This window comes from Clarias gariepinus, chromosome 7 (assembly GCF_024256425.1).
Source record: "Clarias gariepinus isolate MV-2021 ecotype Netherlands chromosome 7, CGAR_prim_01v2, whole genome shotgun sequence".
In the NCBI taxonomy this organism is placed as follows: Eukaryota; Metazoa; Chordata; class Actinopteri; order Siluriformes; family Clariidae; genus Clarias; species Clarias gariepinus.
The window spans coordinates 26,801,839-26,816,498 of NC_071106.1; the positions used below are offsets into that span (position 1 = coordinate 26,801,839).

A 14,660-nucleotide genomic window follows, 5' to 3' on the forward strand; every position below is an offset into this window, starting at 1 on the left:
TTCCCCTCTAAGTTAGACATATCGCAGTTTTAAACTGAATGTAAAATGAAGTCACAGGTTTGCATGTGGTGCTCAAACAAGTGCACTGCAATATCAATCTATGTCCCTGCATTAAGGAATCTATGTGTCAGTATGGGAAAACCCTTTTATACATTTATATTTAGAGCATTTGGCATGATGCTCTTACCCAGAGTGACCTACAGAACTGCTTTGAACTCTCTATTAAAAAATACATTATGATATTGGTTCACTAAGTCTTGAACTAAGAATAGCATCAGTCTGTTTTTTTTTTTATTATTATTATTATTATTTATCCAAGTTTTTTCTAACCCCAGTAAGAGGTATAAGTCAGGTCTATACATTTTGGCATTTGGCTTTAAGGTTTAATTTAAGGGATTGGACAGAAGTTTGGCCCTATCCATTCAGGAATTACAGCCATTTTTGGGTACTCATAGATGGAACAAACTAAAATAATTGTATATTTTCCTGCATTTGGCTGAAAAACCGAATCTGAGCAGAAAGTATAGGCCTATACACTTCAGAATTAACACTGCTTGGCCTCCGAGTGGCGCAGTGGTAAAGTGCTCGCCCCATCATCCGGAGATTGCTGGTTCGAACTCCGGGTGATGCTGTTTTCCTCTCACAGCCGGAGGCACGGAGAGAGCTGATTGGCCGAGCTCTCTCAGGGGGGAGGGATGAGAGGTACTCGCGCTCCCACATTAATCACAGCCAATCAGTGGCGTCTGTGAGCTCGTGCACACGGAAGGAGCGGCTAACGCTTTCCTCCGAGTGTGTTACTCCGCCCCTAATGGTGCGTGAGCAAGCAGTTCGAAAAGATGCGGTCGGCTGACATCACGCAGTTCGGAGGAAACACGTGATAGTCTTCGGCCCTCCCGGCTGAGTGGTAGTAGTAGCCTTATTGTGGGAGCCTCCTAGTGACGGAGAGGAATTGGCTACTACTAAATTAGGGAAGAAAATTGGAAAAAATCCCAAAAAATAAAATAAAATAAAGAAATTAACACTGCTTCTTGTTTTTAGCACTCTGGTCATCAGGCAACACCTGTAACCCAGTTCAGTAGCAGTTAACACTGGGATGAAGCCAACCATGTTTGACAGATGATGTATGCCTTTGAATCATGAGTTGTCCCTTAACTTCTGTGTTATTTTTTCTTCTTATCATTCTGGTACAATAACCTTTATTGGTATATCCTTTAGTAGTCTTCTGTAGTCTTCTAGGCCTTTTGCTGTTGTTGGGCTTACCAGTTAATTCATTCTTTCAAGACTGTTCCAAACAGGGTTTTCCAAACAGCCTAAAGATGGCCATCTTCACTTGCACAGTGAACAAGGACTGAATGCAAATGTAACACTCAAAACCACCCCAAGCCTTTTATCTACTTGAGTATTCATGGAGTAATGAGGGAACAGGCCACACTGGTTGTCAGCCGTTTGTTCCATTATTTCTGATCCCCCAAAAGGGGGAACAGTTAATGCCAAAGTTTTGGCAAACCCCTTAAATTAAAGCTAAAAGTCTTGACTTTACTCACATTTTCAGTGTTTCATTTCGAACTTCAAAACTGTCTGTTCCAAAATGTATGGACCTAACTATAGGCCTTCAGACATAGATCAAAGACTGTTAGTGACTCAGGTGCTCAGAACAAGTTTGTTCCACCACCTAGCCATTACGAAAAAAAAAAAGTTTCAGCATCAGCATTTAAGCTTTGCCTAGAGGTCAAAAGTGAAAAAGAGAGAAAACTACAGTTGGAAATCCCTGTAATACACAGGTTGCTTAAAAACAACTATTATTTCATTGATTTCATTTGTACCTTTATAGATCTATTTAGACGGCCCACACATCCAGCTGTCATTGAATGTTCTACCAGTGCTACAATGTTACAATAAACCTGTATATGCTCATTGACCAGCCATAACATTAAAATGTTTCATTTATGACATTAAGTCCAATACTGTGTGGGTTCCCCTTGTGCTGCTGGGCAGCTCTGGCCCCTCAGGGCATGACTCCACAAGATCTCAGTTCACTGGTATATAATTGATAATCAGTGTTATTCAATTCTCCTGGCATTGGTGTTAGTGTGGCTGATTGGTTGTTAGTTTTTCAGCCTTTTGAGGGGTCGCTACAGCAGACCATACAATCCGCACAGGTCCTGACGCAATGCCATTCCTGACGCAACCCTCCCATTTTATCTGGACTTGGGACTGGCACTGAATTTAGTGGCTGGGGTTTGGACATTGGCTGGGAATCTAATCCAGGCCTTTCGCATGGCAGGCAAGAAACCTACCACTAAGCCCTTGTGGCTGATTAGTGTATATAGTAAAACAACAACAAAACACCCCACTTACCTCTTCACTTGTAAAGTATTCTATTTATGGAAAAAGAACATAACTGAGACTTGATCAAAGAATTATAAATTCAAGATGGAAAGATCTCCGGAGGCGACTGTCAAATTCGCTCTTACACACATGCTGATTAATTATGTGGCTAGTTTTTGCATTTTGTAAAATGTTTCAGGCTGCACTGGCAAGTTATTTACAGGATGAAGATGGTTTATAATAGCCCAGTGTTGTATATAATGTGTACAACATGATGTGGTTAGTAGTTTTAATAGAAGAATTTTCTTCAGGATCGATAAAGTATCTATCTATCTTTCTATCTAACTAAATGGGGTGACGTGATACAAAGAGTTGTTAACACTTATGAGTTGGTTATTCTTTCAATACTCTCATGTCTGAAGTCATTTATTAAACTTTTTCACACGTTAGCCTCTATTTTAAAACCAAGAGTGAAAGGAAAGGTCTGTGCTGATTAATTATGCTACTGGATTAGTAAAATTAACTTTGTCCCTGTAAGGTCTGGGATACGTGTCACTCAAAAAGATTAGATTTAAACCTTACTGACTTTAAATTCTGAGCAATATGGTTCTCCAATGTTTATAGTTTGGAAATACAGCGTTCCGAAGTTCAGCTCATTTTCAGCTCGTTGAAACAATCGTACACAACCGTTTAAAAAATGCATGGTGCTGGTAAATGTGCAGCGGCAATGTGATGTTGTCAGTGGTGTCTCATTGCAATTCATATCTTATTTCTAGTCCCACCTGTGCATACTCACACACACACACACACACACACATACACCTGCTATAAAGCCCAGCCTTGAGAAAAAAAAGGAACTTTCAGCTTTGTGTCCAAATATCTAAGTATGCTGATCAGTGCAGAGAGATTAAAAGATGATCTGACAAGATGGCCTGGAGCTACGGAACACAACACCGCAAAGAAACGCGCACTACAGGAGAGTGAACAAACCACAGTGTTATTTTCTGTCTGAGTCACCAAATGGTGCGTAGGTGGTGTGCTGCCACATCATCACTCACTTCCTGTCAAACATGAAACGAATTACCATGTTAACCCATCCTGGGGAGACAGGACTGCAGCCTATTAACTGCAGTGTCAAATCGCCCTGGGCTAAGTTCCAATTCTGCTGTCAATATGCCCTCTCTGAAGTGCATTTCATTTACGTAACACCAGTGTGCACGACTGTTCAACAGTGCGATGTGATTTCCAATCATACATTCGCTTACTTTTGTGCTAAGTAGAAGTGTTCGAGGACTCAATTTGTCAATTACTTATCCCTAGAAATGGCTTTAGTCTAATTGGAATATTTTTGGAAGGCCGAAGGAAACCAGACAACCCAGAGGAAACCCATTGGAAAAAAATCCATACAGAGTAACTGAGGTCAGGGTCAAAACAAGGACACGAAAGGAATACAATAAAAACATTACATTAAAAACATTCATGGTTGAATGAGAAGATACTAAATCCTTTAATATATCAAGTATATAATTTTGTTCAAAAGCAACCATGTAGATGACTGAAAAAAGTAACTGCTTGCTGATAAAAATCACAACTTACAGTACAAGGGCTTCTATGTTTTATATAAAAGGTCAAAATCCAGCTATGCCTTTTGAGTAGGTTGTGCTCTGGGGATGCTCATATAATAATCATCTTACACCCTTAAATTGAAAGAAGCAACATAACAGCCCTCAAGATAGACGACTGCCAGAGGTTGGGGGGAAATTATGGCAACCGGACAAGAATGTTAAAAGCAGTACTGGAATGCAGCATAGTGCTTTTATAGTCTTCCCTTAATAGCCGTTCTCTACATATGGAACACGGACTTGATTTGAGACAGATGAACTTTGATGGGTTTTATTTTTGTATTTTATGTGTAATATTTTAAATTGCTTATACTGTTTTGTCAAAGAACGCTGTGTTCGATTGCACCAGTGCCTTCTTGAGCTCTTCCAACTCTCATCTAATGCCCTTCAGTCGAGCTGTAAGTAACAGATAGGCCCTTGTGATGGAGGGCAGCCAAGTGGTAAAGGGAAAAAAGGAAATAGGAGAAATGGTTTAAAAAAAAAATTACAGGAATAAAACACAGCAGGTGACTGGATCAGTCAGCTCTGAAAAAAGAAAACAAAAACGAGAGAGAGAGAAGAGTTTGTCTGATTCACAGTAATGCAACGGAAATGCTGCAGCACATCAAAAAAACATCGAAAACACACACCTCAGTGTTTACTGTAAGATCAAAGTGATGACATCATACAGGAATACAAAAAGAAAGCAGTGTATAACAATTAGTCAAGTCTCTCTCTCTCGTCAAGTGTCACAGCGAGGCAGAGTAGGGTTAGTAATTCAGTACCAACCTGCAGTGCAGTCGTCCCGATCATGATCGTTGCTTGTCTGCTTCTTCTCTGACCACACACTCAACACAGAGTGTGCAAGTCAGCGTGCAGTGCCGCCTGCTGGGGATTATAAATAATGAACAGGAAAGCTAGATAAAGGCGAAGAAATAGGCCTATATACATAATGAAAGAATATTCTCCTATATCATCCTCCATGTGGACGTCTCACATGATCAGCTTTGTATTCCCACTGTCAGCTCAAAACTCTCTCTCTCTCTCTCTCTCACACACACACGCACAATATCCGTGTTATTTTTAGTATTCCCAAAGAGAGGAACTAGGGATATTGATACTCGTACCTGATTATGTTCTTCTTCCTAAGTGACGAGCCTGAATCCTGCAGCTCTTACCAGTCACTCTGTCTGTGTGTGTGTGTGTGTGTGTGTGTGTGTGTGTGTGTGTGTGTGTGTGTGTGTGTGTGTGCGCATGCATTTGTGTTGTGGTACAGTCTTTCCTTGGACAGCAGCCCTTCCTCTGGCCTCAAGTTGCTGCGTCATTCCTCTGTTGAATAAAAGAGAGATAAGGTGAAAACAAATCCCTCCGTCTGTCATGTCATGTTATTTATTCTTACCTGCTTTCTGTCTGACTTTCTGTCTCCTTCTTCGTTTATATGTATTAAAGGGGTCATCCAGCCCCATTTTTCATTAAATGTTAATATGACGCTGCCGTGAGCAACAACAACAAAAGCTGAGAAGCGTACTGAGAGAGATACGAACGCGATGTGTTTACATGACTTCTTAATCTTTGACAGACATCGTTTTAAACCATCTAACGTTACAAAGGTAAGCATAATATAGTTTTCCGATATATACAGTATAGAGACGGATGTACATAGAGAAGACTACATAACCATGTTCTACATGACCATGTTCCGCATTCATCGTGATTATTAGAAAAGGCGATCTGCAAAGATTCATAGAAAAAGGAATTACACTCACCGAGCCTGGTAAAGATGAAGCAGGAACACGCTTCGTTAGTACAGATCCTTCCTAGCGAAAGCTGCTTTATATTGACCCACGTTTATAAAGCAGTCTGGTGAAAAATGATTAGCGCAAACATGAACGCATTTAGGTAGATCGGCGGGGACGTTAGCTTTAAAAACAAAATTCAGCCACTGCGTCCTCAGCGGCTCAGAAGTCGGTAGTGAATGACGACTGCTGTGTTCGCTATTACACCCAACAACTGTACACCACACTCGCTTAGGCGACATTTTGTTCCAGCGGCGAAAAAACAATGGCCGACAGCTTCTTCTTACTCAGGGCGGGTCTTCTCCTACTCTCACTCTCACACTCCCCCCTCTCACACACTCCCTCTCTCTGTCTCACACTCTCCCCTCTCTCTCACACTCCCTTTCTCTCTCACACTCCCTTTCTCCCTCCCTCACTCTCTCAAACTCTCTCTCTTACACTCCCTCTCTCACACTCCCTCTCTCTCACACTCTCTCTCTCTCACACTCTCTCTCTGTCTCACACTCCCCCCTCTCTCTCTCACTCCCTCTCTCTCACACTCCCTCTCTCTGACACTCCCTCTCTCTCACACTCCCTTTCTCTCTCCCTCACTCTCACACTCCCCCTCTCCCACACTCCCTCTCTCTCACACTCCCTCTCTCTCACACTCCCTCTCTCTCACACTCCCTTTCTCCCTCCCTCACTCTCACACTCCCTCTCTCTCAAACTCTCTCTCTTACACTCCCTCTCTCACACTCCCTCTCTCTCACACTCTCTCTCTGTCTCACACTCCCCCCTCTCTCTCTCACTCCTTCCCTCTCACCCTCTACATTCTCTCTCTCACTCCCTCTCTCTCTTTCGCTCACTCTCTACATTCTCTCTCTCACACTCTTACTCCCTTTCTCTCACACTCTCTTTTGCTCACTCTCCTACTCTCTCTCTCTCTCCCTCCCTCTCTTTCGCTCACTCTCCTACTCTCTCTCACACTCCCTCTCTCCCTCCCTCTCTTTCGCTCACTCTCCTACTCTCTCTCACACTCCCTCTCTCCCTCCCTCTCTTTCGCTCACTCTCCTACTCTCTCTCTCACACTCCCTCTCTCTCTCACACTCCCCCCTCAATCCCAGGGACATGCAAAAAAAAAATAAAAAAATAAAATAAAATAAAAAAAAAAAAGGGGGGGGGGGGGGGCGACCTGGTATTACTAGGTGCAAGTATGTACATGTGTGAATGTGTGTGTATATATGAATGTATGTGTGTGTGTACGTGTGGTTCTTTTTTTTTTTTTTTTTTTTTTCCCCCAGATCTTTGTCTTTATCTGAACACTTTTAGTTTTTACCTAGTTTTTTTTAACCCCATATATATATCCAATGGGATGGATATGACATGATGGTTTAAAAATAAAAGACCCCTAAAAGTCAAAAAAAAGTCTCTTTCGCTCACCCTCTACATTCTCTCTCTTACACTCTCACTCCCTCTCTCTAACTCTCTTTCGCTCACTCTCCCACTCTTTCTCTCACACTCCCTCTCTCTAACTCTCTTTCGCTCACTCTCCCACTCTTTCTCTCACACTCCCTCTCTCTCTCACTCCCTCCCTCTCTCTCACACTCCCCCCTCTCTCTTTCTCCCTCCCTCCCTCTCTCTCACAGTCCCTCACACTCTCTCCCTCTCACACACTTCCTCTCTCTCACACTCTCTTTCGCTCACTCTCCTACTCTCTCTCTCCCTCCCTCTCTTTCGCTCACTCTCCTACTCTCTCTCTCACACTCCCTCTCTCTCTCTCCCTCCCACTCTCTCTCTCCCTCCCTCTCTTTCGCTCACTCTCCTACTCTCTCTCTCACACTCCCTCTCTCTGTCTCCCTCCCACTCTCTCTCTCCCTCCCTCTCTCTCACACTCCCTCACACTCTCTTCCTCTCTCTCACACTCCCTCACTCTCCCTCCCTCCCGCTCACCCTCTACACTCTCTCTCTCCCTCCCTCTCTTTCGCTCACCCTCTACATTCTCTCTCTCACTCTCTTTCGCTCACTCTCCCTCCCTCTCTCTCACTCCCTCCCTCTCTTTCGCTCACCCTCTACATTCTCTCTCTTACACTCTCACTCCCTCTCTCCCTCCCTCTCTTTCGCTCACTCTCCTACTCTCTCTCACACTCCCTCTCTCCCTCCCTCTCTTTCGCTCACTCTCCTACTCTCTCTCTCACACTCCCTCTCTCTCTCACACTCCCCCCTCTCTCTCTCCCTCCCTCTCTCCCTCACTCCCTCACTCCCACACTCCCTCACTCTCACACTCCCTCACTCTCACACTCCCTCACTCTCACACTCCCTCACTCCCTCACTCTCACACACTTCCTCTCTCTCACACTCCCTCTCTCACACTCTCTTTCGCTCACTTTCCTACTCTCTCTCTCCCTTCCTCTCTTTCGCTCACTCTCCTACTCTCTCTCTCTCCCTCCCACTCTCTCTCTCCCTTCCTCTCTCTCACACTCCCCCCTCTCTCTCTCCCTCCCTCTCTCTCACACTCCCTCACACTCTCTTCCTCTCTCACACTCCCTCACTCTCCCTCCCGCTCACCCTCTACACTCTCTCTCTTTCGCTCACCCTCTACATTCTCTCTCTCACTCTCTTTCGCTCACTCTCCCACTCTTTCTCTCCCTCCCTCCCTCTCTCACACTCCCTCACTCTCTCTTACTCCCTTCCTCTCTTTCGCTCACCCTCTACATTCTCTCTCTTACACTCTCACTCCCTCTCTATAACTCTCTTTCGCTCACTCTCCCACTCTTTCTCTCACTCCCTCCCTCTCTCACACTCCCTCACTCTCTCTCACACTCCCTCTCTCTCACTCCCTCCCTCTCTTTCGCTCACCCTCTACATTCTCTCTCTCACTCTCTTTCGCTCACTCTCCCACTCTTTCTCTCACACTCCCTCTCTCTCTCACTCCCTCCCTCTCTCTCACACTCCCCCCTCTCTCTTTCTCCCTCCCTCCCTCTCTCTCACAGTCCCTCACACTCTCTCCCTCTCACACACTTCCTCTCTCTCACACTCTCTCTCCCTCCCTCTCTTTCGCTCACTCTCCTACTCTCTCTCTCACACTCCCTCTCTCTCTCTCCCTCCCACTCTCTCTCTCCCTCCCTCTCTTTCGCTCACTCTCCTACTCTCTCTCTCACACTCCCTCTCTCTCTCTCCCTCCCACTCTCTCTCTCCCTCCCTCTTACACTCCCCCCTCTCTCTCTCCCTCCCTCTCTCTCACACTCCCTCACACTCTCTTCCTCTCTCTCACACTCCCTCACTCTCCCTCCCTCCCGCTCACCCTCTACACTCTCTCTCTCACTCCCTCTCTCTCTCCCTCCCTCCCTCTCTTTCGCTCACCCTCTACATTCTCTCCCTCCCTCTCTCACACTCCCTCACTCTCTCTCACTCCCTCCCTCTCTTTCGCTCACCCTCTACATTCTCTCTCTTACACTCTCACTCCCTCTCTCCCTCCCTCTCTTTCGCTCACTCTCCTACTCTCTCTCACACTCCCTCTCTCCCTCCCTCTCTTTCGCTCACTCTCCTACTCTCTCTCTCACACTCCCTCTCTCTCTCACACTCCCCCCTCTCTCTCTCCCTCCCTCTCTCCCTCACTCCCTCACTCCCACACTCCCTCACTCTCACACTCCCTCACTCTCACACTCCCTCACTCTCACACTCCCTCACTCCCTCACTCTCACACACTTCCTCTCTCTCACACTCCCTCTCTCACACTCTCTTTCGCTCACTTTCCTACTCTCTCTCTCCCTTCCTCTCTTTCGCTCACTCTCCTACTCTCTCTCTCTGCCTCCCACTCTCTCTCTCCCTTCCTCTCTCTCACACTCCCCCCTCTCTCTCTCCCTCCCTCTCTCTCACACTCCCTCACACTCTCTTCCTCTCTCACACTCCCTCACTCTCCCTCCCGCTCACCCTCTACACTCTCTCTCTTTCGCTCACCCTCTACATTCTCTCTCTCACTCTCTTTCGCTCACTCTCCCACTCTTTCTCTCCCTCCCTCCCTCTCTCACACTCCCTCACTCTCTCTTACTCCCTTCCTCTCTTTCGCTCACCCTCTACATTCTCTCTCTTACACTCTCACTCCCTCTCTATAACTCTCTTTCGCTCACTCTCCCACTCTTTCTCTCACTCCCTCCCTCTCTCACACTCCCTCACTCTCTCTCACACTCCCTCTCTCTCACTCCCTCCCTCTCTTTCGCTCACCCTCTACATTCTCTCTCTCACTCTCTTTCGCTCACTCTCCCACTCTTTCTCTCACACTCCCTCTCTCTCTCACTCCCTCCCTCTCTCTCACACTCCCCCCTCTCTCTTTCTCCCTCCCTCCCTCTCTCTCACAGTCCCTCACACTCTCTCCCTCTCACACACTTCCTCTCTCTCACACTCTCTCTCCCTCCCTCTCTTTCGCTCACTCTCCTACTCTCTCTCTCACACTCCCTCTCTCTCTCTCCCTCCCACTCTCTCTCTCCCTCCCTCTCTTTCGCTCACTCTCCTACTCTCTCTCTCACACTCCCTCTCTCTCTCTCCCTCCCACTCTCTCTCTCCCTCCCTCTTACACTCCCCCCTCTCTCTCTCCCTCCCTCTCTCTCACACTCCCTCACACTCTCTTCCTCTCTCTCACACTCCCTCACTCTCCCTCCCTCCCGCTCACCCTCTACACTCTCTCTCTCACTCCCTCTCTCTCTCACTCCCTCCCTCTCTTTCGCTCACCCTCTACATTCTCTCCCTCCCTCTCTCACACTCCCTCACTCTCTCTTCCTCCCTCCCTCTCTTTCGCTCACCCTCTACATTCTCTCTCTTACACTCTCACTCCCTCTCTCTCTCACTCTCTTTCGCTCACTCTCCCTCACTCTCTCTCACACCCCCTCTCTCTCCCTCCCTCCCTCTCTCTCACACACACTCCCTCTCTCACACACACTCTCCCTGTCAGAACCCTGACCTGGAAATTACATAACACCACAATAAGGCTTTGTTTCGGCTGACGCCCTCCCTGCGGTGTGATTGCTCTGCACCTATGTGTCTACACCGACACATTTAATCACTCTGTGTACAGTTAAAGCGCGTTGCGTAACTGTTTTTCTTTTTTTTTTTGTGCGCGCAGTAGAAGAATTTAATGACACCTACTTTTCCGGACATAACGCTCCTCCCCGTCATCCAGGACTCTCTGTGTGTGTGTGTGTGTGCGTGTGTTAATGCGCCCTCTGTTGGTCATTGGCTGTATAACATCCGCCTCACCCCAACTCACCACAAGGGTGCGGTACAGCTGCATAAAATACACAGAGTAATATATAAAAAATTTTAAATAATAAAAAATACAGTTACAAACCTTAAGGAATAAAAGTTATATATTAGTTATATATTACATTTTTTTAATAATAAAAAATAAAGTTACAAACCTTAAGGAATAAAAGTTAACATTCAGGTGTAGAAAGATTAATTACATGATTAAATATTCACTGTATCAGAACAAAAATTAAACAGGAGATATACAGTATAGCAAACTTAAAGAATATGTTAATAAATAGTAACAATAGACAGAATAAACAAACAATTAAATAAATAAATCTTTTTTTAGAAAACCATCCTGTGGATAGGGGAGTGAGCAAAAAATCTGTGTTTTACTGACTAAAGCTGAATGTCGAGACAATAAAAGAGAGGATTTGTGATTTTCTATTAGATTTAACAGGGGCATAGCTACACCCGTAGTAAAGCACTGTATAGTGATTGTCACTTCAAACCCAAGACAAGTCGGTTTTTATTGTTATTTCAACCATTTACAGTCTAGTACACGGTGAAACAAAACAACGTTACTCCAGGACAAAGGTGCTACATACTCATTTATCTTCTATACCGCTTTCAACACATACTAGTCTTTCTTTAATTGTAAACAACAACTAATGAAGCTGGCAGATTTTCTATTTCAGTGGTTAGCACTGTCGCCCTGCACCTCCAGGGACCGGGTTCGATTCCCGGCCCCTCTTGATTCCCTTCTCTGTGTGCATGGAGTTGGCATGTTCTCCCCCACGACCCTGATTACAAGATAAAGTGGAATAGATGATAAGTGAGGGAGAGTAGACTAATGAAGCTCATTAAACTCCAGTTACCAGCCAAATGACAATGAGTCCACAAAATATATCAATTAAAATATTTATGATTGGCAGGCTTTATAGACTTTACATCACTGCAATTACAATGTTATACAGTTCTATATCAGTGTGCATGAAACAAGAAAAACATATTGAAATGTCTTTGTCCCAATTCGCATTTCTCCGCCTTCACATAGAGCCCGTGTGCCTGCAGGTGACGAAGGACGGCGGTTACATGCTTAACGTGCTCGGAATACGACCGTGAGTATATCAGAATGTCGTCTAAATATACTATGACACAGCGGTTAAACATATCCCGAAACACGTCATTCATGAACCCCTGAAACACGGCAGGTGCGTTTACCAGCCCATATGACATTACATTATATTGATCATGACCAGATGAGGTGCTAAACGCCGTCTTCCATTTATCCCCTTTACGCACACAAACAAGATTATAAGCGCTGCGGAGATCGAGCTTTGTGAATATGGAGGCACCTCGGAGTTGGTCGATAGCGGCCGGTACCAGCGGCAGTGGGTGCTTATATTTTATTGTGACTGCATTAAGCCCTCGATAATCAAGGCAGGGCCGTAAGCCTCCGCCTTTTTTTCTATAAAAAAGAAACTTGCCGAAGCTGGAGACGTGGACCTGAGACCTTGTCGGAGAGCCTCCTCCATGTATTCCTCCATTGCCCTGGTTTCTTCCCAGGACAATGGGTAAATACGCGCGTACGGCGGTGTTTTCCCCGGCACGAGCTCAATTGCACAATCCCACGGACGATGGGGGGGAAGTCTCGCTGCTGCCCTAACACTAAATACGTCTTTAAAATTCGCGTACTCTGGTGGCACACTAATGGACACTTTATCATTCGGGCTCTCAATTGTGGTGGTCTGGACTGCCAATGTCGGCGGTTTACACGTTTTGGCGCATCTTGGAGACCACGATTGGATGCGAGATTTAGCCCAATCAAAATTAGGATTGTGAAAGCTGTGCCAGGGCAGACGCAGCACGACGGAATGATCACTCTGAGGAAGAACAAAGCTCCAGACGGCCGTCGCCAAGTCCAGGGCTCTCCCGGTGAGGTGCTGAGTAACAAAACTCTCTAAGGGTCAGTCATGTTAGGGAACTCAGCCAGATACAGTTTGCACGCGAGTAGAAATCGGCGACACCCTTCAGGGTCGCCTTCATACCTTTCCGGAGGGGAGGGACGTGGAACGGCCGAAGCGCTAGGTACCGGCGAGCCTGCTGGTGGCATCTTCGCAGCGGCGAGTTGGCTCACGCTGCAGGCCAAGTCGTGAACGGCCCGCGCTAGGCTGCCTATTTCCAGCTGCTGGTCGCGCAGGTAACTGTGGAGGCGAGCGTTTTCGTCCGGCAGGGGGACTCCTGCTGCGTCCATGAAGGTCCGTTCATCTGTCATGTTTCTAGCAGTAATCAGAGGACGCAAACGCAGGTTTGTTAGTGTCAGCACTGAGTCAGTCTTTATTTCTTTTTTATTCTTATTCTTTTCAAGGGATTTGCTGCACAGTAACTTTAACCAAAAAAAGCATAAACAATAAAGCAAACAAAACCAAACAAAACTAGCTCCCGGTCACCCTCCTCAGGCCGTATCTGCAGGCGGACTCATACACACACGCAGACACAGTAGATTAGTTCAGAAAGTGTAACAAAGTCACAAGCAGTTTAACACAGATGTGGCCGGCGTCTCGGCCTGCTCTTGCTTTCGCTTTGCCTGTCCCTTGACAGGCCTTACCCCAACCCTGCTGACTCCAGTTAGTCCTGAGGAGGAGACATGTGGATACAGCTCGATTTTAGAAGACATAAAACAAACAGGTGACACCAACAGTGAACGGACAAGCTTGTACGGGTTCGACTGGCTTAAATAGAGACACACAGGTGCACATCATTAGTGATGGGGAGACCTACCACCTTACCACACTAGGGGGGGACAAAGCTGCGGCTCAGTATTCCGGAGACCCAGATCTTATTTCCCCGGACCGTGGTGGTACAGATGTGACATTGTCAATAGACTGTAATACATGACACAATCAAGGGATTGAAAGTATATGTGGCTGCATGGTATTGAGTTGACTTGGTATTGAGTTGACTTGCATACCACTTAGGATGTATTTTCAACTCACACCCAGTGTTCTCAGGTATGCCTGAGATGCACCACAACCAGGCTAAACCATTTACTTAAGAAAAAAAAATCTATAAAAAGCTCATAAGGTTTAAAATACAGTGGAACCTCGGATTACGAGTAACGCGGTTTACGAGTGTTCCGGAAGACGAGCAAAGATTTTTAATTAATTTTGACCTAAAAAACGAGCGTTGTCGTGGTTTACAAGCTCCGAGTATCATGTATAACGCATGTGCTTCTTGTTTTGACACCAAGCGTCGCATCATTACAACTGAGCCAACGGTTTTTCTTTCTCTGGCGCTGCAGGTATTCATCTCCCCTGCTGGGTCTTTGTGCTCGTCTTTTACTGGTATAATCAATCCGTGTGTGTGTGTGTGTGTGTGTGTTTTTCTTTCTCTTGCACTGCAGAATGTGTGTGTTATGTGTGTGCGCGCATAATTCGACACCGACGGTTCTCACACACACACACGCTCTCTTTCTCTCTCGCCTTTACTGTGTGTCAGTGTTTGTTTCTCTTGCGCTGCAGAATGTGTGTGTTATGTGTGTGCGAGCGTGTAATTTGACACCGTGCCTGTTCACACTCTCTCTCTCTCTCTCGCCTTTAATGTGTTAACCGGCACGGTGTCAAATTACGTTCGCGCACCCACAGCACACACTCAGCAGCGCAGGAGAGAGAAAAACACACACACACAGCGCCTGTGCGCATAAATGGAAACA

General features: G+C 46.0%; 1 protein-coding gene across 5 annotated transcripts in view; it reads right to left on the minus strand.

Annotated features, from left to right (window-relative positions):
- zbtb38 (zinc finger and BTB domain containing 38) overlaps positions 1-10,880 on the minus strand; it is a 29,237-nt gene extending 18,357 nt beyond the window's left edge. For 3 of the 5 annotated variants that reach the window (XM_053501207.1, XM_053501201.1, XM_053501205.1), the window contains exons 1-2: positions 5,057-5,440; positions 4,719-4,817 (exon numbers count right to left, since the gene is read on the minus strand). The gene's annotated coding sequence lies outside the window, so the exon portion shown is untranslated. Of the gene's footprint in view, positions 1-4,718; positions 4,818-5,056; positions 5,441-10,843 lie in introns of those variants that run through there. The other 2 variants (XM_053501204.1, XM_053501203.1) reach the window with 2 other exon arrangements.
- Between the last annotated feature and the right edge of the window lie 3,780 nt (positions 10,881-14,660).